This window comes from Dasypus novemcinctus, chromosome 19 (genome assembly GCF_030445035.2).
Source record: "Dasypus novemcinctus isolate mDasNov1 chromosome 19, mDasNov1.1.hap2, whole genome shotgun sequence".
Classification (NCBI taxonomy): Eukaryota; Metazoa; Chordata; class Mammalia; order Cingulata; family Dasypodidae; genus Dasypus; species Dasypus novemcinctus.
Genome location: NC_080691.1, coordinates 38,799,017 through 38,821,277, shown reverse-complemented (window position 1 = coordinate 38,821,277; position 22,261 = coordinate 38,799,017). Strand labels below are relative to the sequence as shown.

The 22,261-nt window shown below is 39.4% G+C and overlaps 1 protein-coding gene and 1 non-coding gene across 34 annotated transcripts in view; both read right to left on the bottom strand.

The window, feature by feature from the left end:
- MTMR3 (myotubularin related protein 3) overlaps nt 1-22,261 on the bottom strand; it is a 184,607-nt gene that overhangs the window by 138,000 nt on the left and 24,346 nt on the right. The gene's annotated exons all lie outside the window — the stretch shown is intronic.
- On the bottom strand, nt 2,114-2,248 carry LOC111761179 (small nucleolar RNA SNORA9). Its single transcript, XR_002794613.2, has one exon. It is a non-coding gene; the product is annotated as a small nucleolar RNA SNORA9 (small nucleolar RNA).

Here is a 22,261-nt window from a genome sequence, read left to right as displayed (position 1 = left end):
CAATTTAGGTACAAAGACAGAAATAGGTTCAAAATAAAAGGATGGGAAAAGATATTCCATGCAAACAGCAATCAGAAGAGCACCAGAGCAGCTTTATTATTCTCAGAGAAAATAAGACTTAAGTCAAAGAAGATTACAAGAAAAAAAAGACAGTATATATTAATAAAAGGTTCAATCCAGCAAGATATAATGATTAAAGGCATATATCTCACAACAAAGCCTAAAAGTATACAAAGCAAAAAGTGACAGATCTGAGAGTTCTACAATAATAGTTGGAGACATAATACACCACCTTCATTAACTGACAGAACATCTAAGCAGAAGATGAATAAGGAAAAAAAGACATAGAACAACACTATTATCCAATTAGACCTAATGGACCTACATAGAACACTTCACCCAACAGCAGCAGCATTTACATTCTTCTCAAATGCACGGGGACTATTTTCCAGGATAGACCATATGTTAGGCCACAAATCAAACCTTAATAAATTTAAAAATATTGATGTAATACAAAGTATCTTCTAGGACTTCAACAGAAGATAAAACCTCTAAATCAATACCAGAAGGAAAACTGGAAAATTTACAAATATGTGCATATTACACAACACACCACTAAAAATTGCGCCAAAGAAGAAATCACAAGGGAAATTAGAAAATATCTCCAGACGAACAAAAATAAAAACACAACATATCAAAACTTATGGGATGCAACAAAGATGTGCTCAGGGGGAAATTTATAGATCTAAATGCCTAAAGAAGTGGAGGAGGTAGAGGAAGAAGGGGCAGAAGAGGAGAAAGAGGATGAGGACCAATCAGTAACCTAACTTCATACCTTAAAAAACCCGAAGAGGAAACTAAACCCAAAGTTACTTAAAGGAAGGATATAATAAAGATCACAGCATAAATAAAATGGAACAGAGTACGGAAAAATACAGAATTAACAAAACCAAAAGTTGTTCTTTCTTTGCTTTCTTTTGGGGAAAAAAATCAATAAAATTACCAAATTTTAACTAGAATAACAAAGAAAAAGAGAGAGAGGACATAAATAACTAAAGCCAGGAATGAAGTAGGGACATTACTATTGACCTTACAGAAATAAAAAGGATTATAAGAGAGTATTATAAACAGTTATATGCCAATAAATTAGAAAACCTAGATGAAACAAATTACTTGAAATGTACAAGCTAACAAAATCTGACTTAGAAGAGAAAATTTTAACAGACCTTTAACAAGAGATACAGTCAATAACCAAAAACCTCCCAGGGAGGCAGACTTGGCCCAGTGGTTAGGGCGTCCATCTACCACATAGAAGGTCCACGGTTCAAACCCCGGGCCTCCTTGACCCGTGTGCAGCTGGCCCATGCACAGTGCTGATGCACGCAGAGAGTGCCATGTCACACAGGCATGGGGGAGCCCCACGTACAGGGAGTGTGCCCCGTAGGGAGAGCCGCCCAGCACGAAAGAGAGTGCAGCCTGCCCAAGAATGGCACTGCTAGCACACAGAGAGGTGACGCAGCAGGATGACACAACAAAGGGAAACACAGATTCCCGTGCCTCTGACAACAACAGAGGCGGACAGGGAAGAGGGCGCAGCGGATGGACACAGAGAACAGAGAACAGACAACCGGGGCGGGGCGGAAGGGGAGAGAAACAAATAAATAATCTTTAAAAAAAAAAAAAAAACTCCCAACAAAGAAAAGCCCAGGAACACATGATTACACTGTTAAATTTTACCTAATATTTAAAGGAGATTTAACACCAGTCCTTCTCAAACGCTTCCAAAAAATAGAAGAGAAAAAATTACTTCCTAACTCATTTTATGAGAGCTGCACTACAATACCAAAGTCAGATAAAGACAGCACAAGCAGAGAAAATTACATACCAATATCCCTTATGCATATAGATGAAAAAATCCTCAACAAAATACTAGTGTTTTAGTTTGCCAAAGGGCTGCCGATGCAAAGTACCAGAAATGGGTTCACTTTTATAAAGGTGCTTTATCTGGGGTAAAAGTGTACAGTTGTAAGGCCTTGAAAAATCCAAACTGAGGCACCATAAGAGGTGTTTTCCCATCAAAGTCAGCTACTGGGTTTTTGTTTGTTTTTTTCCCAACTATACAAAATTTCTATAACCTTGCTCCATAGATGGAGCAGAGCAAGGCCTCAAACCATTTCAAAACTATTCTTGCAAGCACTGTAGGAATGAACAAGGTCACTGCAGACCCAAGCACGCTGAAAGCTTGCAACAAAGTCAGCTACTGTTGATCCAGTCCCAGCACATCGCAAAGCAAGACCAACACTAATCTCTGCCAAGGTCTCAGCCTTCCTCTCCAGGCTTACTGTCTCTTAGAGTCCAGCTCGGAGCTCAGCTATGAACAACCAGGTATAGGACTTGTCTGTTTCCAGGCCTCTGCTATCAGTCTCAGCTGCTCAGCTTTCCTTCTGAGTTCAGCTGTAAGCTCTCAGGCATATAGCATGAGCTCCTCTTGAGCTGCTCCATGGGTGCAGCTTCTTGGGGATTTCCCACTTAAGCAATCCTCTAGCCCTCTTGGGTGACAGGACCAAAAATAGTGGCTTCCTTTTCCTGAGTGTCTGTTTTTATCAGACCCAGAAAGAGGGTGGAGATTCAACATGATTCACGCCCCACTGACACAGTTCAATCAAAAACCCAAAAGTGATCTTATTAGATTATCTAATGAAAGGCTCCTCAACCAAATCAATGAAATCAAAGTGTATCACACCCAGAGGTACAGATTAGTTTAAAAACACAATCTTTCTCTTTTGAGGATTCATAAAATAATCTCAAACACAAAATAGTCTCAAATTGCCACAAATGGAAAACTGAATCCAACAGTATATTGAAAGGATTATACACCATGACCATAAGGGATTTGTACTAGGAATGCAAGAACTGTTCAACATAAGAAAATCAACTTAATACAGCACATTAATAGAATGAAGGGGGGGCACTCACATGATTATCTCAATTAATGCAGAAAAAAGCATCTGAGAAAAATCCAACATTCTTTCATGATTAAAACACTCAGAAAACTTGGAATAGAAGTGGAACTTTCTCATCATGATAAAAGCCTTTATGAAAAACCCACAGCAAACATACTCAGTAGTGAAAGACTGAAAATTTTCCCCCCTTAGGATCAGGAACAAGACAAGGATGCTCACTGTCACCACTTTTATTCAATATTATACTAGAAGATATAGCCAGAACAATCAAGTAAGAAAAGGAAATAAAAGGCATCCAAATTGGAAAGGAAGAAGATAAATTATCCCTATTTGCAGATGGCATTATCACAGATATAGAAAATTCCAAAGACTCCACGAAAGAGCTACTAAAACGAACAAATGCATTAAGCAAAGCTGCAGGATAGAGTTGGGCTCCTATATCCCAGGAATGAACAATATGAAAAGGAAAGTAAGGAAACACTTCCATTTACAACAGCATCAAAAGGAATAAAATACCAAGGAATCAATTAAACCAAAGAGGTGAAAGACTTGTACACTGAAAACTATAAAACATTGCTGAAAGAAATTAATGAAAACCTAAATAAATGGAAAGACATCCCATGTTCATGGATGGAAGATTTAATATTGTTAAGATGTCAACTGTGCCTAAAGTCATCTTCAAATCTAATGCAATCCCTATCAAAAATCCAGCAGCAGCCTTCTTTGCAGAAATGTCATAGCTGATCCTGAAAATTCATATGGACTTGGCAAAGGGCCCCAAATAATCTTGAAATAGAACAAAGTTGGAGGATTCAAACTTCCTCATTTCAAATCTTATTACAACCAATAATAATTAAAACACTGTGGTTCTGGCATAAGAATAGTCACATCAATCAATGGAACAGATTTGAAATCTCACGGTTAAATCCACACATCAATGGCCAACTGATTTTTGACAAGGAAGCCAAGTCCACTCAATGGTGAAAGAATAGTCTAACAAATGGTGGTGGGACAACTAGAAAATCACACGCAAAAGAAAGAATGTGGACCCCCTAACTCTCCACATATACAAAAATTAATTCAAAATAGATCAAAGATGCAAGAAGAGCTAATACTATAAAACCCTTACAAGAAAACACAGTGAAATATCTTCAGGAATTTGTAATAGGCAATGGATTTTTAGATTTTCATTCAAAAGTACAAGCAAGAGGGAAACGGACTTTGGCCCAGTGGTTAGGGCGTCCGTCTACCATATGGGAGGTCCGCGGTTCAAACCCCGGACCTCCTTGACCCGTGTGGAGCTGGCCCATGCGCAGTGCTGATGCGCGCAAGGAGTGCCGTGCCACGCAAGGGTGTCCCCCGCGTGGGGGAGCCCCACGCGCAAGGAGTGCGCCCGTGAGGAAAGCCGCCCAGCGTGAAAAGAAAGTGCAGCCTGCCCAGGAATGGTGCCGCCCACACTTCCCGTGCCGCTGACGACAACAGAAGCGGACAAAGAAACAAGATGCAGCAAATAGACACCGAGAACAGACAACCAGGGGAGGGGGGGAAATTAAATAAATAAATAAATCTTAAAAAAAAAAAAAAAAAAAAAAAAAGTACAAGCAAGAAAACAAAACAAATGGGAGACTTCATCAAAATTAAAAACTTTTGCATATCAAAGGACCACAGCAAGAAAGTGAAAAAGACAACTTACAGAATGGAAGAAAATATTTGGAAACCATGTATCTGATAAAGGTTAAATATCCAGAATACATAAAGAGCTCCTACAACTCAACAAGACTAAAAACCCAACTAAAAAAAGGGCCAAGGATTTGAATAGACTTTTCTCCAAAGGTGATATTCAAATGGCCAGTAAATACATGAAAAAATGGTCACACCATTAGCCATTCAATAAATGCAAATTAAAACTACAATAAGATGCCACTTCATACCCACTAGGTGACTTGTTTATAAAACAAAATAACAAGTGTTGGCAAGGACGTGGAAAAAAAGGAACTCTTGTATATGGCAACATAAAACGGTACAACTGCTGTGGAAAACAGTTTGGCAGTTCCTCAGCAAGTTAAGCACAGAAATACCATAGGACTGGCAATTTCGCTCCAAATATATACTCAAAAGAAATGAAAGAAGGGACTCAGACACACATTTGTCCACCGAAATATTCATCACAGCATTATTCACAATAGCTATAAGGTGGAAGCAGCAACCCAAGTATCCATCAACAGATGAATGGATAAATAACAAAGTATTATATACAGCCACAAAAAGAAGTGAAGTGCTGGAACATGCTATACATGGATGAATCTAGAAGACATCATGTTAAGTGAAATTAGTCAGAACAGAAGAACAAAAACTGCATAATTTCTCTTATATGAAATCCTTAAATTAAGACAGAAAGCAGAATAGAAGTCTCAGGAGTGTCAGGAGAGAGTAATGGGAAGATATTTCTAAATGAGTGAGTTTTGATTTGGGATATAAAAATAGTCTGGAAATACAATGAAAGTTAAACAATGTTATCAATGTACTTAATATCAAATAATTATCCACTTAAAATGGTTTAAATTCTTTTTATGCTATATATACTTTACCACAATTAAAAATAATTTTATTAATTATGCTAGGTGAAAGAAGCCAAACACAAATAACCACGTATCATAAGATTCCATTTATAGGAAAAATCCAAAACAGGCAAATCTATAGGGACAAAATGTAGATAGTTGTCAATAGGACTGGGGTAAAACGCAAAATAACTGCTGATCAATCCAGGATTTCTTTCTTCAGAAATCAAAATGTTCAGAAGTTAGATGGTTGTGATGGTTTCACAATTCTGACTAGTCTAAAAAATCATTATTTTAAATCAGTGAAACATGATATGTGATATCTCAATAAAGCAGTTATAAAGTTAAATAAATAGGGAAAAGGCATACAGACTGGAAAGGAAAGTATCAAACTGTCTTTATTTCACAAAATGATATTAAGCAAGGAGAAAATCTTGAGACCCACAAAAAAGTACCAAACTACTGAATTTAGCATAGTCACAGGATACAAGGTAACCTTTTTTTAAATAGTTTTTATTTTTTTATTTCTCCCCCTTCCCCTCACCCCCCCCCACTTGTTTGCTCTCTGTGTCCATTCACTGCGTGCTCTTCTGTGACCGCGTCTATCCTTATTAGCAGCACCAGGAATCTGCGTTTCTTTTTGTTGCATCATCTTACTGCATCAGCTCTCTGTGTGTGCGGTGCCATTCTTGGGCAGGCTGCACTTTCTTTTACGCTGGGCGGCTCTCCTTGCGCAAGGGGCTCCTCTACCCCTTCATGGTACAGCACTCCTTGCAAGCATCAGCACTGTGCATGGGCCAGCTCCACATGGGTCAAGGAGACCCGGGGCTTGAACCGCAGACCTCCCATGTGGTAGGCGGACGCCCTATCCCTTGGGCCAAGCCTGCTTGCTTCCCTACAAGGTAACCTTATGAAAATATACCAAAGGTAAATAGATCAACTGTAGCAAGAACAGAAAACTGAAATGTTAAAAATTAAAATTTACAAAAGGAAAAAAAAAATTACAATTTACAATAGCATCAGAAAAATATATTACTTAGGTACAAATTTAACAAAGCATATCCTAAATACTGAAAACTACAAAACATACTGAAAGTAAAGACCTAAATACATGAGAAATATACCATGCTTGTGGGTCAGAGAACTCAGTATTGTTCTCAGTACTCCTGAAAGTGATAAAGGCAATATATTCCTGAACAAAATTCCAACAGGATTTTCTTTTTGTTGCAGAAACTGACTAGCTACTTCTAAAATTCTACATGGAAAATAATAAGTTTGAGAACATATTACCTGATTTCAAGATTTATTATAAAGCTACAATAATCAAGTAGAACAGAATAGAGTCCAGAAATTGACCCATACATAGTCAACAGGTTTTCATGCTGAAAAAAATGGATTAAGCAGAAAGATGAGGCTCAACCACTACCTCACTGCTTACACAAAATTTTACTTGAAATGTATCACAGGCCTAAATGTAAAACGTAAAACTATAAAACTTCCAGAGGAAACTTTAGAAGAACATCTTAATGACTTTAGGTTGGGAGTGGGTTCCTTAGGTAAGATATAAAAACCATTAACTATAAAAGAAGAAAAAAATGGGAACACAAACCACAAACTGTGAAAACATATTTGCCAAACATGTGATCTGTAAAACCTGTGATAAAGAAATCGTATCAAGTATAAATAGGGGGCGGCGGACTTGGCCCAGTGGTTAGGGCGTCCGTCTACCACATGGGAGGTCCGTGGTTCAAACCCCGGGCCTCCTTGACCCGTGTGGAGCTGGCCCAGGCACAGTGCTGATGTGCGCAGGGAGTGCCATGCCACGCAGGACACCCCGCGAAGGGGAGTCCCACACACAAGGAGTGCGCCCCGTAAGGAGAGCCGCTCAGCGCAAAAGAAAGGGCAGCCTGCCCAGGAATGGCGCTGCACACATGGAAAGCTGACACAACAAGATGACACAACAAAAAGAAACACAGATTCCCGTGCCGCTGACAACATCAGAAGCAGACAAAGAAGATGCAGCAAATAGACACAGAGAGCAGACAACCGGGGTGGGGGTGGGGGTGGGGGTGGGGGGGAGAAATAAATACATAAATCTTTAAAAAAAAAAAAAAAAAAGAATAAATAGGGAAGCAAATGTGGCTCAAGAGTTCCGGCTTTTGCCTACCACATTGGAGGTCCCAGGTTTGGTTCCCCATCCCTCCCGGGGAAGGTGAGCTGGAACAGCTGGCAGGCACAACAAGGTGACACAAAATGACGCAAGGAAAGAGATACAAAGAGGAAAGACAATGAGAGACACAAGTCAGATAGCTGAGGTGGCTCAGATGACTAAGTGCCTCTCTTCAACGTGGGAGGCCCTGGGTTTGGTTCCCAGTGCCTTCTCAAGAGAAGATGGGTAGACACAGAGAGCAGAAAGTGGCCTCAAACAACAGGGGCTGGGGGACAAATGAATCTTTTTTTAAAAAATGAATATTTAAAGAACTCTTACAATTTAACAGTAAACAAATCAAACAACCTAATTTTCAAATAGGCGAAAGATCTGAACAGTCACTTCACCAAAAAAGATACATGAATAGCAAATAAACACATGAAAAGATGATCATTAGTCTTCTGGAAATTACAAATTAAGACCACAATGATGGGGGGGTGGGGAGTGGGGGTATATGGGAACCTCTTATATTTTTTAATGTAATATTTTGTGTGATCTATGTATCTTTAAAAAAAAGATTAAAAAATTAAATTAAAAAAAAAAAATGACCACAATGATATACATCACTACAAGCCCACTCAAATGGCTAAAGTAGATAATACCAAGTGCTAACAAAGATGCGGACCACTTGGAATTTTCATACATCGCTGGTAGGAATGCAAAATGGTATAGCCTCTCCCAGCTGAGTCAAAACAGTCTATTCAAGAAATGGTGCTGGGAAAACTGGATATCCATATCCAAAAAAAAGAAAGAGGATCCCTAGCTCACAGCTTATATAAAAAATAACTCAAAATGGATCAAGGACCTAAACACAAAAGTGACAATCATTAAAATTCCCAGAAGAAAATGTAAGAAAACATCTTCAAAATCTTGTGGTTGGTGGTAGTTTCTTAAACATTACACCCAAAGCACAAGCAACAAAACAAAAAACAGATAAATGGGACATCCTAAAAATCAAACTTTTGCACTTCGAAGGGCTTTGTCAAAAGGGTGAAAAGGCAACCAAGAAGAAGAAAATATTTGGAAACCACACATCCAATAAGGTTTTAATATCCATGATATATTACATCAACAATAAAAAGACCAACACCTGACTTAAAAATGGGCAAAAGAATAGACATTTGTCCAAAGAAGACATACAAATGGCGAAAAAGCACATGAAAAAATGTTCAAAATCATTAATGTCTAGGGAAATGCAATTCAAAACTAAAATGAGATATCATATCACATCTATTAAAATGGCTGCTATTAAAAAGTTAGAAAACTTTTCACTGTTGGTGAAAAACATAGAACGGAATAGCCACTGTGGAGGACTGTGTAGCAGTTCCTAAGGAAACTGAATATAGACTTCACATGACCCAGCAAAACAATTACTAGGTAAATACCCAGAAGAACTGAGGACAGTGACGTAAACAGGCATATGCACACCAATGTTCAAAGTGGTGTTATTCACAATTGCCAAAAGATAGAAACAACCTAGGTGCCCATCGACTGATGAATGGACAAACTGTGGTGTACATGCACTACGGAATATTATGCAACAGTAAGAAGAAATGAAGTCGTGAAGCATATGACAACATGGATGTACCTGGAGGACGTTAAGATGGGAAAAACAAGCCGACACAAAAGGAAACATACTGTATGATTGTGCTATTACGAATTAAATATATTGTATAATCTCATAGTTAATAATCAGAATACAGGTCACCAGAAAATTAATGAGGTTTGAGAATGGAAAGGTGAGGGTTAATTTGTAAATTGGTTAAAAAAAAAAACAAAAAACTTTTTTTGCAAATCTTTAGAAATGAAGAGAAAAATGGTGAAAACACTTCAAAGTAATTGTAACAAGCAGTTTCTATTACTTGGATATTATAGTGGTTGAATAGGAAAGTCTAAGGACATGTATATTACTAGAAGGAAAGGTAAAAAATGTAACATAGGACTGTAAAACATAGTGAAACCTCATGTGAACTACAAATATGGGTAATACTGCATATATAAGACTTTTTACAAAATATAAATAAACTTAGAGAGACAGAAACAGAACAGTAGCTATGTATAGCAGGGGAAGCATAGAAAGACAGGTTATAAGGTTTTTTGGCTCTGTTTTTGTTTTTATTATTATTACTGGAATAACGAAAATGCTCTAATAATGACTGAAGTGATAAATGTACAACTGTGTGATTATACTAAATACCACTGAGTGTACAGTTTGGAGGAACTGTATGCTTTATTAATATGTATCAATAAAACTGATTTGTTTAAAAAAAAATGGTACAGCCACTTTGGAAAGAGTTTGACAGCTTCCTATAAAGTTATAAATATACACTTACCATAGAAACAATTCCACTGCTAGGTATTTTAACCAAGAGAAGTTAAAACATACACCACACAAAGACTGGTATGAAATGTTCATAGAAGCTTTATTCGGTAACAGCCAAAACCCAAAATATCCATCAACGAGTGAACAGGTAAACAAATTGTGGAATATCCATATAATGAACTGCTACTTAGCAATTAAATGGAATAAGCTCCTAATAATTTGTAACAACATGGATGAATCTCAAAGCATTACCTGAAAATGGAACATAGAATATGAATGCATTTGTATGATATTCTTAAAAAAAAAAAAAAAACTACAGTTTGTGACACACAGTGACCAGTAAATACCAGAGAGAGAGGTAGGGAGAGAGAAGTGACCACAAAGAGGCAGCAGGGAATTTTCTGAGTAATGGAAATGGGAGTGATTTTATGATTATCATTTATAAAAATTCAACCGATACAGCTAAAATAAGTGAATTTTATTTTACATAAATTATACCTCAATACAGCCTTTTTTATTCTCCCACTTGGTAGCAAAAAAAAAAAAAGTCAGAGTTACAAAAGTACTGTGGATAAGGCAAATAATTTCCCTAAGGTTGAATTCTAATAGGGCTCAAAGAAGTTAATGACTTTCCCAAAATCAAACTTTTAGAAACTGATAGAACCATATTTTGGGATTTATACTATTTTACTGTAAACCTAAACTCAAATGTATGCCTAAGGGATAGCCACAAAGATCTTTATAACTAAGACCCTTAGAATGCAGTTCTGTGCACTATATTTAAACCCCCAAGGGAAGCAGCAGAGGACATTTCAACTTAATAAGACAAGTCAGCTAAAACAGGTAAGGCTAAAAGTTGGAGAGATAACATAGATATCTCAGGTCTTTGGCTTACCACACTCCTGCCAATGGTCAAGTTTATTCTGGGACTAAACTATTTAAAAATTCTTCATTTTCGCTGCAATACCTACTCATTAACCTCATTAATCAAAAGCTCTGAAAACAACAATTCTGAAAAAAGTTTTGAGTACTCACCTTTCTTGCTCACCTAATGTGTTACAACCCAAGCAATTAGGGCCAAGTAATAAGAGAATCAGATTTTGCAAGAAAACATAATGCTAAGAGCTTTTTAAAAAAACAAGAATGTTGCTCTAAAAACTTTATTGACCACATCAACCTTACCCTCACCCTAAAACTAAATAAATTAAAGCTTTTCTTCATTTCTTTCACCAATTTATTTGAAGGAGCCTAGCATCTAATCCAGATGTAGGCAACTCAGCAGTGGTTCACTAATGGCATACTTCTTTGATTTCCTCTTGTCTGTCCTACTCTTCACTCAGTTTTCTCCCCAGACTCTTTCTACCCTTTATCTGGTTACTAGAGCAACTCTGTGAGCAAATAAGACATTACTGGGAAGCAGACTTGGCCCAATGGATAGGGCGTCTGCCTACCACATGGGAGGTCTGTGGTTCAAACCCCGGGCCACCTTGACCCATGTGGAGCTGGCCCATGCGCAGTGCTGATGCATGCAAGGAGTGCCCTGCCATGCAGGGGTGTCCCCCGCGTAGGGGATCCCCACGTGGAAAGAGTGCACCCTGTAAGGAGAGCTTCCCAGCGCGAAAGAAAGTGCAGCCTGCCCAAGAATGGCGCCGCACACACAGAGAGCTGACACAGCAAGATGACGCAACAAAAAGAAACACAGATTCCTGGTGCTGCTGATAAGGATAGAAGGGGTCACAGAAAAACACACAGCAAAAGGACACAGAAAGCAGACAACGGGGGGGGGGGGGGCGGGGAAGGGGAGAGAAATAAAAAAATAAATCTTTAAAAGAAACAAAGAAAAGACCTTCAGGTACCAGTGCCTGAGAGACTCGGTGCCACAGAATCCATCTCTTTATCTCAAGCTCCTCTAGATTATTTTGGCCTCATTCTCACTTATTTCAGACAGACCTCCCACCTTCATTACTGAGGGAAAAGAGCCGGAGGCAGTCCCAGTTTCACAAGTTCAAAAACTGACAGCTTGCTCTTGTCATCTGAATATCAAAACCAATGAAGAACTCCTACTGCTTCTTTATGTCTTACGTGAATCAGTAGTACAAGAGGTACAAAAAACTGGCTCAGCCTGACAGACATGTATGACCCTTAAGTGTCACCAGAAAATGGAGAATGAGAAACTTTGCTGAACAAACCAAAAGCAATGATTTGTCACTATCTATAAATCATTTTGATTTCATGAATTAAATGCAAGGATTTCAAAAAAAAAAAAAAAATCAATGTACCTTCTATTCCTCTTACAAGTAAAGTGTTGGGGGGAAAGAGAGAACAGCAAATGTTCAAAAAAATCTGGCTTAGGGAAATGGACTTGGCCCAGTGGTTAGGGCGTCCGTCTATCACATGGGAGGTCCGTGATTCAAACCCCGGGCCTCCTTGACCCGTGTGGAGCTGGCCCATGCACTGATGTGCTCAAGGAGCGCCGTGCCACGCAGGGGTGTCCCCCGTGTAGGGCAGCCCCACGCGCAAGGAGTGCGCCCGTAAGGAGAGCCGCCCAGCATGAAAGAAAGTGCAGCCTGCCCAGGAATGGCGCCGCCCACACTTCCCTTGCCGCTGACGACAAAAGAAGCGGACAAAGAAACAAGATGCAGCAAATAGACACAGAGAACAGACAACCAGGGGAGGGGGGGGGGTTAAATAAATAAATAAATCTTTTAAAAAAAGAAAAAAGAAAAAAAAATCTGGCTTAAAGACACTCTGGAATTAGTAATGTTCCTCCAAACATAATCCCGTATGTAAAAAATAAAGAAATTATGCACTAAACCACTGACTTATAATTACAGTAGAGTCCTATCACTGGGGGAAAAAAAAGGAAAACAAGCATAAATGACAATTTAAAGGGTATATATATATGCTAGTTTAGTAAGAAACCAGACAAAATGAAAACCACAATAAGATACCACTTCACACCATTAGGAAGGTTATTATTTCAAAAAAAGGAAAATAAGTGCTGACGAGAATGCAGAGAAATAGGAACCCTAATAAACTGCTGGTGGGAATGTAAAATTGTGTGGTCACTGTGGACAACAGTTTGGCAGTTCCTCAGCAAGTTAAACGTAGAATTACCGTATGACTCAGCAACCCCACTTTAAGGTATCTACCCAAAAGAACTGAAAATGTTCACTAGCAGCATTGTTTACAATAGAAGCAACCTGAGTGTTCATCAATAGATAAACGGATAAACAAAATGTGGTGTGTATATATATATATATATATATATATATATATATATATATATATATAATGGAGTATCTATTTTTTCACCCATAAAAAGAAATGAAGTGCTGATACAACATGGATGAACCCTGAAGATATCATGTGTGAAATAAGCCACACACAGAAAGACAAATATTATATGGTTTCACTTAAATGAAATACCTAGAATAATCAAATACATAGAGACAGAGTAGATTACAAGTTACCAGAGGTATTGGAGGTATAGGGAAAAGGGGAAATAAGGAGTTACTGTTTTATAGGTACAAAGTTTCTGTTCAGGGTAATAAAAAACTTTTGATAATAGACGGTAGTAATGGTAACACAATATTGTGAATGTACTTGCCATCACTGAATTGTACACATGAAAGTGGTTAGGATTTTGTATTGTATATATATTGTATTAAAAAGTCTTAAAAAATAAAAATAAAGCAAGGGAATCTTTTTTTTATAGCTCATTTAATGGCACAAATCTGAAACTACAGAATGAAATTCACACTGTTGGTGATCATATATCACCACAGCAATGGTTATAATTCATACAGAACTCAAAAAGTTAAATATCCCTGAAGAACTGTTTTCTTCTTCAAAAGATGTTTAAGTGGAAAGTGATTTGAAATTTCCTAGCATATCTAGGTTGTTATTTTTTAAGATTTATTTCTTTACTTTTACTGTCCCCACACCCTCCGCCTGTGCTCACTATCTTGCTCTCTGTGCCCATTTGCTGCACGTTCTGTGTTCGCTTGTCTTCTCTTCTCATGTTCTCTTTAGGAGGCATCGGGAACCGATCCTAGAACCTTCCGATGTGGGAGAGGCACTCAATAGCCTTAGGTGCCTTAGTTCCCTGGTCTGTTTTGTCTCTCATTGTCTCTCCTCTGTGGTTTTTTTTTTTTGTTATGTCATCTTATTGTGCCAGCTCTCCAAGCCAGGCAGGCCAGCCAGCTCTCCACGGCACATGAGCCAGCTTGCTTTTCACCAGGATGCCCCAGAAATCAAACCCAGGACCCTTCATATGGTAGACAGTAGCCCAATCACTTGAACCACATCCACTTTCCCATATCTTAGTTTCAGGGCTATTCATTTCAAAACAAGTGAATGTTGTAAATAAAACCAGCAACTTAAACGTCTTTGCTAATCCATCACTTAAGTTTGACATAGTTTGCCACCAATGACAACTTTTATCTTTCCAGAACTTCCAGTCCAAAGCAAACTTTTGTTCTACATAACTGCACTAAATTCAGATGTACAGTCAGAATTAAATTCTAACAACGACCGACTCTCAGTCATATCTAGGTACCTATGAGACACTGAAAAGGGAATACTTTCTACTAATTTATTACATTTCAAATTCAATCTGAGGCAATAAAAAGATATTCTATTTTTAACAAAGTAGTAAATTTATGGCTATTTATGAAAAAGAATTAAATATATCTGTGTGATCTATGTATCTTGAAAAATAATAAAATTTTAAAAAAGAATTAAATAAAAAATGAAGTTTATTATTCTTTAATGCTGTACAAAGTTCTGTTAGATTCTGAGGGTCATACTGTTGTCAAATAATTTTAAAAGACTGATACAAATCATGTGGGAGAGAAGTCAAGGTCCCTGCTTCTGTTAACAACCAGTGCTCATAGAGCCAGGCACTGTTCTCAGTGCTTCATATTTATTGGTCATTTAATCCTACAACCCTACAAGATAGGTAATGATACTATGCCCAATTTACAAAGGTGAAACTGAGGCAGAGAATAATAAGGTAACTTACCCAAGTCATACAGCTAGCTAATAAGTAGTATACACATGCATGTTTAAACCATATAAGAACTTAAGTAGAAGTATGACATCTAAGGCCAATTCAAAAGTAAGTCAAAGCACTCTATCTCAAAAAACAGAAAAGAAGTACAAATTAAAAGAAACTAAGATTTTTTTCCTCAGTGCAATAAAACCATACCCAGATCACTGAAAGGAAAAAAAAACTGTAATCTCAAATTATGCAAAATATAACATATTTCTTAAATTTAAAAAAGCACTTTAAACTTTTGAGAAGTACATTCTGGAGAATGCTCATATTAAATGTCTGCATTTTGAAAATCCACTTCCTATTCCTAAATATTATGCTAAAGAGAATACAGCAAATAGCTAAATGCAATCTTCCGTTAATATTCAATAGGTAGGGAAGCGGACTTGGTCCAGTGGTTAGGGCGTCCGTCTATCACATGGGAGGTCCGCGGTTCAAACCCAGGGCCTCCTTGACCCATGTGGAGCCGGCCCATGCGCAGTGCTGATGCACACAAAGAGTGCCATGCCACGCAGGGGTGTCCCCCACATAGGGGAGCCCCACGCGCAAGGAGTGCGCCCCATAAGGAGAGCCGCCCAGAGCAAAAAGAAATTTCAGCCTGCCCAGGAATGGCGCTGTACACACAGAAAGCTGATGCAGCAAGATGATGCAACAAAAAGAAACACAGATTCCCATGCCGTTGACAACAACAGAAGCAGACAAAGAAGAACACACAGCAAATGGACACAGAATAGACAACCGGGGCAGGGGCGGGGGTGGGGGAAGGGGAGAGAAATAAATAAATCTTTGAAAAAAAAATACATTCAATAGGTAATGACAACCATATTTAACAATTTTTACTGAGAAATAGAAAGTTCCACAATAATTAATATGTGCCAATGTATTACTGTGGCATATTTACTTAGCCTTATCTCAAAAAAATAATTTCAGATCATTCAGGTGTTTTCTTTTTATCTCTGAGACAATCTTCAACAACATGAAGAAGGTATACGCCTGCTATTTCCACTCAAAGGGCGAAATGTTAAGTGACTTCTTATAGTGATTACAGAAGACTAATTTGCCACCTAGAAAAACCTAAGGTTATGAAACTGGATTTAGAAATGGAGATGCAATCACTCTAATCCATGAATATAGACTGTCCATATTTCACAGTACTATAGCTGAGCAAGTCCAGCTTCATATTAGTTTTTACTCTTAAGATGTGCAGGGCTAAGCGGCAAAGGATCTGTTCCTCAGAACTGAACTGATCCTGGGTCTTGCTTTGGTTTTCTTCTGATCTGGTCAAATAGGAAAACAGTAGCTACAGTGTCTGACATGAACTTGATACTTGAGCTTACTACTGAGCTAAGAATATTCCCTTAGGTCTAGAAAACTGATGCTACATTGCCCTTCTTGAGTTAACCCTTAGTCACTCTAATACCATTTTCATCCAAGCCCAGAGAAGGAAATCATATTGCAGTCCCACCAAGGCTACAACTATTCTGAATCCTCAACCTGTTCCCCAACCCAGGTTTTACAAGATTGTTAGGGAAAAAATATTACTTGTCTCCTACTCACCGTGGAAGTCCTTCCTAACTATGTTCAATTTTTCCCAAGAGATATAAGCAAGATCTCATCTAGAGTTCTTGGCTGCCTTTCACTGATACAGTCATAGCAGGAAGCTTTGAAATACGATCCTGGGATAGGCAATTCCCTTTAAAGTGTCTATCATTACTCTTTGGTGAGTCAGCTTCTCGACTGCTTCCAATATGCTCTTTGTTGGGTTTATCACAAAACCGTGTTTCTGCAGAGGTGAAATGGTGGCCAAAACTTAGCATTTCAAAAGATTCCCTCAAAGGATTTATCAAGGAAAGGACACAGATGTATTAATATATCCAAACAAGCCACTCGTACATTTTAGTAAAAGAAGAGATAAATAATAAAAGAAGGGTTTTCTGGTATCATGTTAAAAGATTCTCTTACATGCAAGTATCGAGAAATGTCCAGAAAAATCTCCCAATAATTATGTTTGTGAAGATTTTGTGCAAATGGGTACATTTAAAAGTTTTTATGCCCTGAGAAAGGCAATCCTAACTTTTCTATACCAGGTAAATGAACTGAAGAATTTTAAGGCTAATAAACCTTGACATATCAAAGAATTGTATGTTGATATTGTATTATGTTTGTATCATACAAAGAATTGTATGATGATCCATCAACTATCTCTGAGAAGGAAAATCTTTTCCATTGTACCTCTTTAGAGAAATCTGCCCACTAATAAAAATTTTGTAATTCTTAAATTTGGGGAAGGTAAAATACTTTTGGATTCACTGTTGGGAATGTAGAATGGTACAGCCACCATGCAGGATCATTTGGCAGTTTCTAAAGAAGTTGAATATAGATTTACCATGTGACCCAGCAATACCACAACAGGTATATACCCAGAAGAACTGACAGCAGTGACACAAACAGACATTTGCATACCAATGTTCACAGTGGTGTTATCACAACTGCCAAAAGATGAAACAACGTAGGTGTCCATCAACTGATGAATAGATAAACAAACTCTGGTGTATATACACAATGGAATATTATGCACCTGTAAGAAGTTATGAACCATATGACAACATGGATGAACCTGGAGGACATTATGTTGAGTGAAGCAAACCAGACACAAAAGGACAAATACTGTACCACTGCACTATTATGAACTAAACATATTGTGGGGAAATGGAGGTGGCTCAAGCAGTTGGGCTCCCATATAACACATAGTAGGTCCAGGGTTCGATGCCCAGGGCCTCCTAGTGAAGGCAAGCTAGAGTGCCAGCCAACACGGAGAGCTGGCACAGCAAAATGACACAACAAAAAAAGACACAGAGGAGAGACAATAAGAGACATAGCAGAACAGGCTGTTGAGGTGGCACAAGAGAATGATCACCTCTCTTCCCATTCCAAAAGGTCCCAGGATCAGTTCCTGGAGTCACCTAATGAGAATACAAGCAGACATAGAACAACACACAGCAAATGAACACAGAGAGCAGACAACAGGCGGGGGATGGGGGGTGGGGGAATAAAAATCAAAAATAAATCTTTAAAAAAATAAAATAAAATATATTGTGTAGCCTCACTGACTTATTAACTAAAATTTAGGTCACCAGAAAATAGAATGAAGTTAGAGAATGGAAAATGGAGGGTTAACCTGTGCAGAATTGGTAAAAACGTTATTTGTTAATCTTTGGAAATGAATAGAAAAGGTGAAAGTACAACATACTGTTTGTAACTAGCAGGGCTACTCTATGTGTATGACGGCGGTTGAAATGGAAAGTCTGAGGTCATGTATATTACTAGAAAGAAAGCTAGGGAAGCAGATTTGGCCCAAAGGATAGGGCATCCACCTACCACATGGGAGGTCTAAAGTTCAAACCCAGGGCCTCCTGACCCATGTGATGAGCTGGCTCACGAGCAGCGCTGATGCGTGCAAGGAGTGCCATGCCAAGCAGGGGTGTTCCCCGCGTAGGGGAGCCCCACACGCAAGGAGCGCACCCCATAAGGAGAGCCACCCTGCACAAGAAAAGTGCAGCCTGCCCAGGAGTGGCGCCGCACACGAAGAGCTGACGCAGCAAGATGACACAACAAAATGAAACACAGATTCTGGGTGCCACTGACAGCAATACAAGCAGACACAGAAGAACACACAGTGAATGGACACAGAAAGCAGACAACTGGGGGGGGGGAAGGGGAGAGAAATAAAAAATCTTTTTTAAAAAAGCTAAAAATGTAACATAGGACTATAATATATATAAAACCTCAATGATCACAAAAAAAAAAAAAAACTATTGGCAATGGGGAGTAGGGAGGAAAGTATGGATATAGCTGAACTACTTTGAAGTAGTTCCACAGAGCAGAAATGGGAAAAGGTCCTAGCTCTGATAAAATAATAGAAGGTGGGAAGTATATGTGGCTCAAGTGATTGGGCTCCCATCTACCATACGGAGGTCCAGGGTTTGATTTCCAGGGCCTCCTGGTGAAGGCAAGCTGGCCCGGGTGGTGAGCTGGCCCATGTGGCAAGCTGGCCTGTGTACAGTGCTGGACTACACAGGAGTGCTGGCCTGACTGGAGTGCTGGCCCGCAAGGCAAGCTGACCTGCATGGAAAGCTGGCACCAAAAGAAAAAGAGACACAGAGAAAAGACAGTAAGAGACACAGCAGACCAGGGAGCTGAGGTGGCGCCAAAGATTGAGCACTCTCCCCAACTCTGGAAAGTCCCAAATCGGTTCCCGGTGCCACCTAAAGAGAAGACAAGCAGACACAGAAGACTGCACAGCAAATGGACAGAGAGAGTAGACAACTGAGGGGGGCGGGGGTAAATAAAAAACATCCTTTTCAAAAATAAATATGGGAAGCAGATGTGGCTCAACTGATAGAACATCCGCCTACCATATAGGTGGTCCAGGGTTCAAACCCAGGCCTCCTGGCCCGTGTGGTGAGCTAGCCCACACCCGTCACTGCCGTGCACAAAGAGTGCTGTGTCCCCTGCAAGTGGAGCCCCACGCGCAAGGAGTACACCCCTCACTGAGCTACCCCACGCGAAAAAAAGCACAGCTCGCCCAGGAATGGCGCCACACACAGGGAGAGCTGACGCAGCAAGGTGACACAACAAAAAGAGACACAGATACCCGGTGCCACAGAGAATGCAAGCATCTCTGACCATTCTTGCTTCTTGTATTTAGCTTCTTTCAACTCTTAACACTGATCCCAAGTAGTAAGGGGCAGTGCTGTTGTTGGGTTGTTGTTATCACTGTAGTAACAGTAGCAACAACCACAATTAGCAAGTACAGAGTGCTTACTATTGGCTAGCTACCATTCTAAGCACTTGCTGAATCCTCAAGGGTTTTAAGAGGTAGTTATCACTGTTATCCCCATTGTAAATACAAGACTACTAAGGCACAGAAGTTTAAAAACTTACCTAAGGGAAGTAGATTTGGCCCAACGGATAGGGCATCCACCTACCACATGGGAGGTCCAAGGTTCAAACCCTGGGCCTCCTGACTCGTATGGTGAGCTGGTCCACGCACAGTGCTGATATGTGCAAGGAGTACCATGCCACACAGGTGTGTCCCCCGTGCAGGGGAGCCCCACGCACAAGGAGTGCACCCCATAAGGAGAGCTGCCCAGCGCGAAAAAAGTGCAGCCTGCCCAGGAATGGCGTGGCACACACGGAGAGCTGACACAGCAAGATGGCGCAACAAAAAGAGATACAGATTCCAGGTGCCATTGACAAGAATACAAGCGGACACAGAAGAACACAAAGCAAATGGCCACAGAGAGTAGACAACTGGGGGGAGGAGGGGAGGGAGGAGAAATAAACAAACAATAAATCTTCAATTAAAACAACTTGCCTAAGATCACACGGAGGTAAGTGGCAAATACACACCAGAGCTTTTACCCACGATGTTTAACAACATTAGTGGAAAGAGCACCAAATTTGATTTCTGAAGATATGGGCTCAATCTAATCAGCTATTCGCTAGCAGTGCAACTTCAAACAAATCCTGAAAGCTACAAAACACAATTTATTCACCTGGAAAATGGCAATAATGATACAGCCTACTCTACCATCTTTACAAGGCAGCAGAGTGAAGATTAAGTGTGCAAATGATATAGCTAATTGAAATTCTATTTGTATAATTAGTCCCACAGATGCTACCTCCATATTACCATGGTGTTAATTTTAGCCAACCTATCCTGGAATCCTAAACTTGGATCACCAACATTACAGTTTCATGAAAAGCAAAGAGCTTTAAGTCCGGTCTATCAAGCAACCACACAGAGAAGACCAACAGTTAATTTGCAATCCCCATTAGTAGCGAGATTTGGTCAACTCCAGGTAGATAATTCCCATATGAAATAGCTAGGAACACGATAGCCTACAAATTACATATCCATTTACCAAATGACCATATTTGAAATGCAATATCCCTTGGTTCCAAACACCCAACTTTTAGCTTTCTGAATATTTTAACACATTGCTAAGAGCATCTCTGTAGCTGCAAGAATTAAACTAAGATTCTAAACTAACGCAAAAGAAACACAAACACACACTAAATTGCTAAAGAGCCTATGGTCTCTGTAATCCTAAGGGACAGAACTGGAACCTCAAAACAGTAACTAGCAAATACAGCCTGCAATCTCTTTTCCAATATAATAAAGTCCCATCTACTTCTGTTGGCCCATATTGCTAGAAAAAGGAAACTCACTGCATGAGGACAAAATGGAAAAGTACAAGTTTTTGGTCTTGTTCACATGAAACATTGGTCGCTACTACTCATACTTCCAACTACCTGGGGAGGGAATAAGGGAAAAGAGGGAGCTCTGAGGTTCTAGAAATTTTCCCTTTTTTTTTTTCAAGACATGAATTTTAATGATTTTTTTTAAAGATTTATTTTTTATTTCTCTCCCCTCCCCCACCCCGGTGTCTGCTCTCTGTGTCCATCTGCTGCATGTTCTTCATTGTCCGTTTCTGTTGTTGGCAGTGGCACAGGAATCTGTGTTTCTTTTTGTTGCATCATCTTGCTGTCAGCTCTCTGTGTGTGCGGCGCCATTCCTGGGCAGGCTGAACTTTCTTTTGCACTGGGCGGCTCTCCTTACAGGGCACACTCCTTGCGCATGGGGCTCCCCTATGCAGGAGAAACCCCTGAGTGGCACGGCACTCCTTGCGTGCCTCAGCACTGCACTTGGGCCAGCTCCACGTGAGTCAAGGAGGCCCAGGGTTTGAACCGCGGACTTCCCATGTGGTAGACAGATGCCCTACCACTGGGCCAAGTCCGCTTCCCGACACATATTAATAAAGCATACAATTCATCCAAAGTGTACAGTCAATGGTATTTGATATAATCACATAGTTGTGCATTCATCACCTCAATCGTTATTAGAGCATTTTCATTATTTCAATAATAATAATAAACTATAACAAGAAAATCTTCACCCCTTGATCTCTCTATGCTTTGCCTCTTATACATAGCTACTATTTCTGACTATTCTTGCACAATTTTTTTTTTTTAAGATTTTATTTATTTATTTCTCTCCTCTACCCCCCCACCCCGGTTGTCTGTTCTCTTTGTCTATTTGCTGCATCTTCTTTGTCCGCGTCATCTTGTGTCACTTCTTCGTGT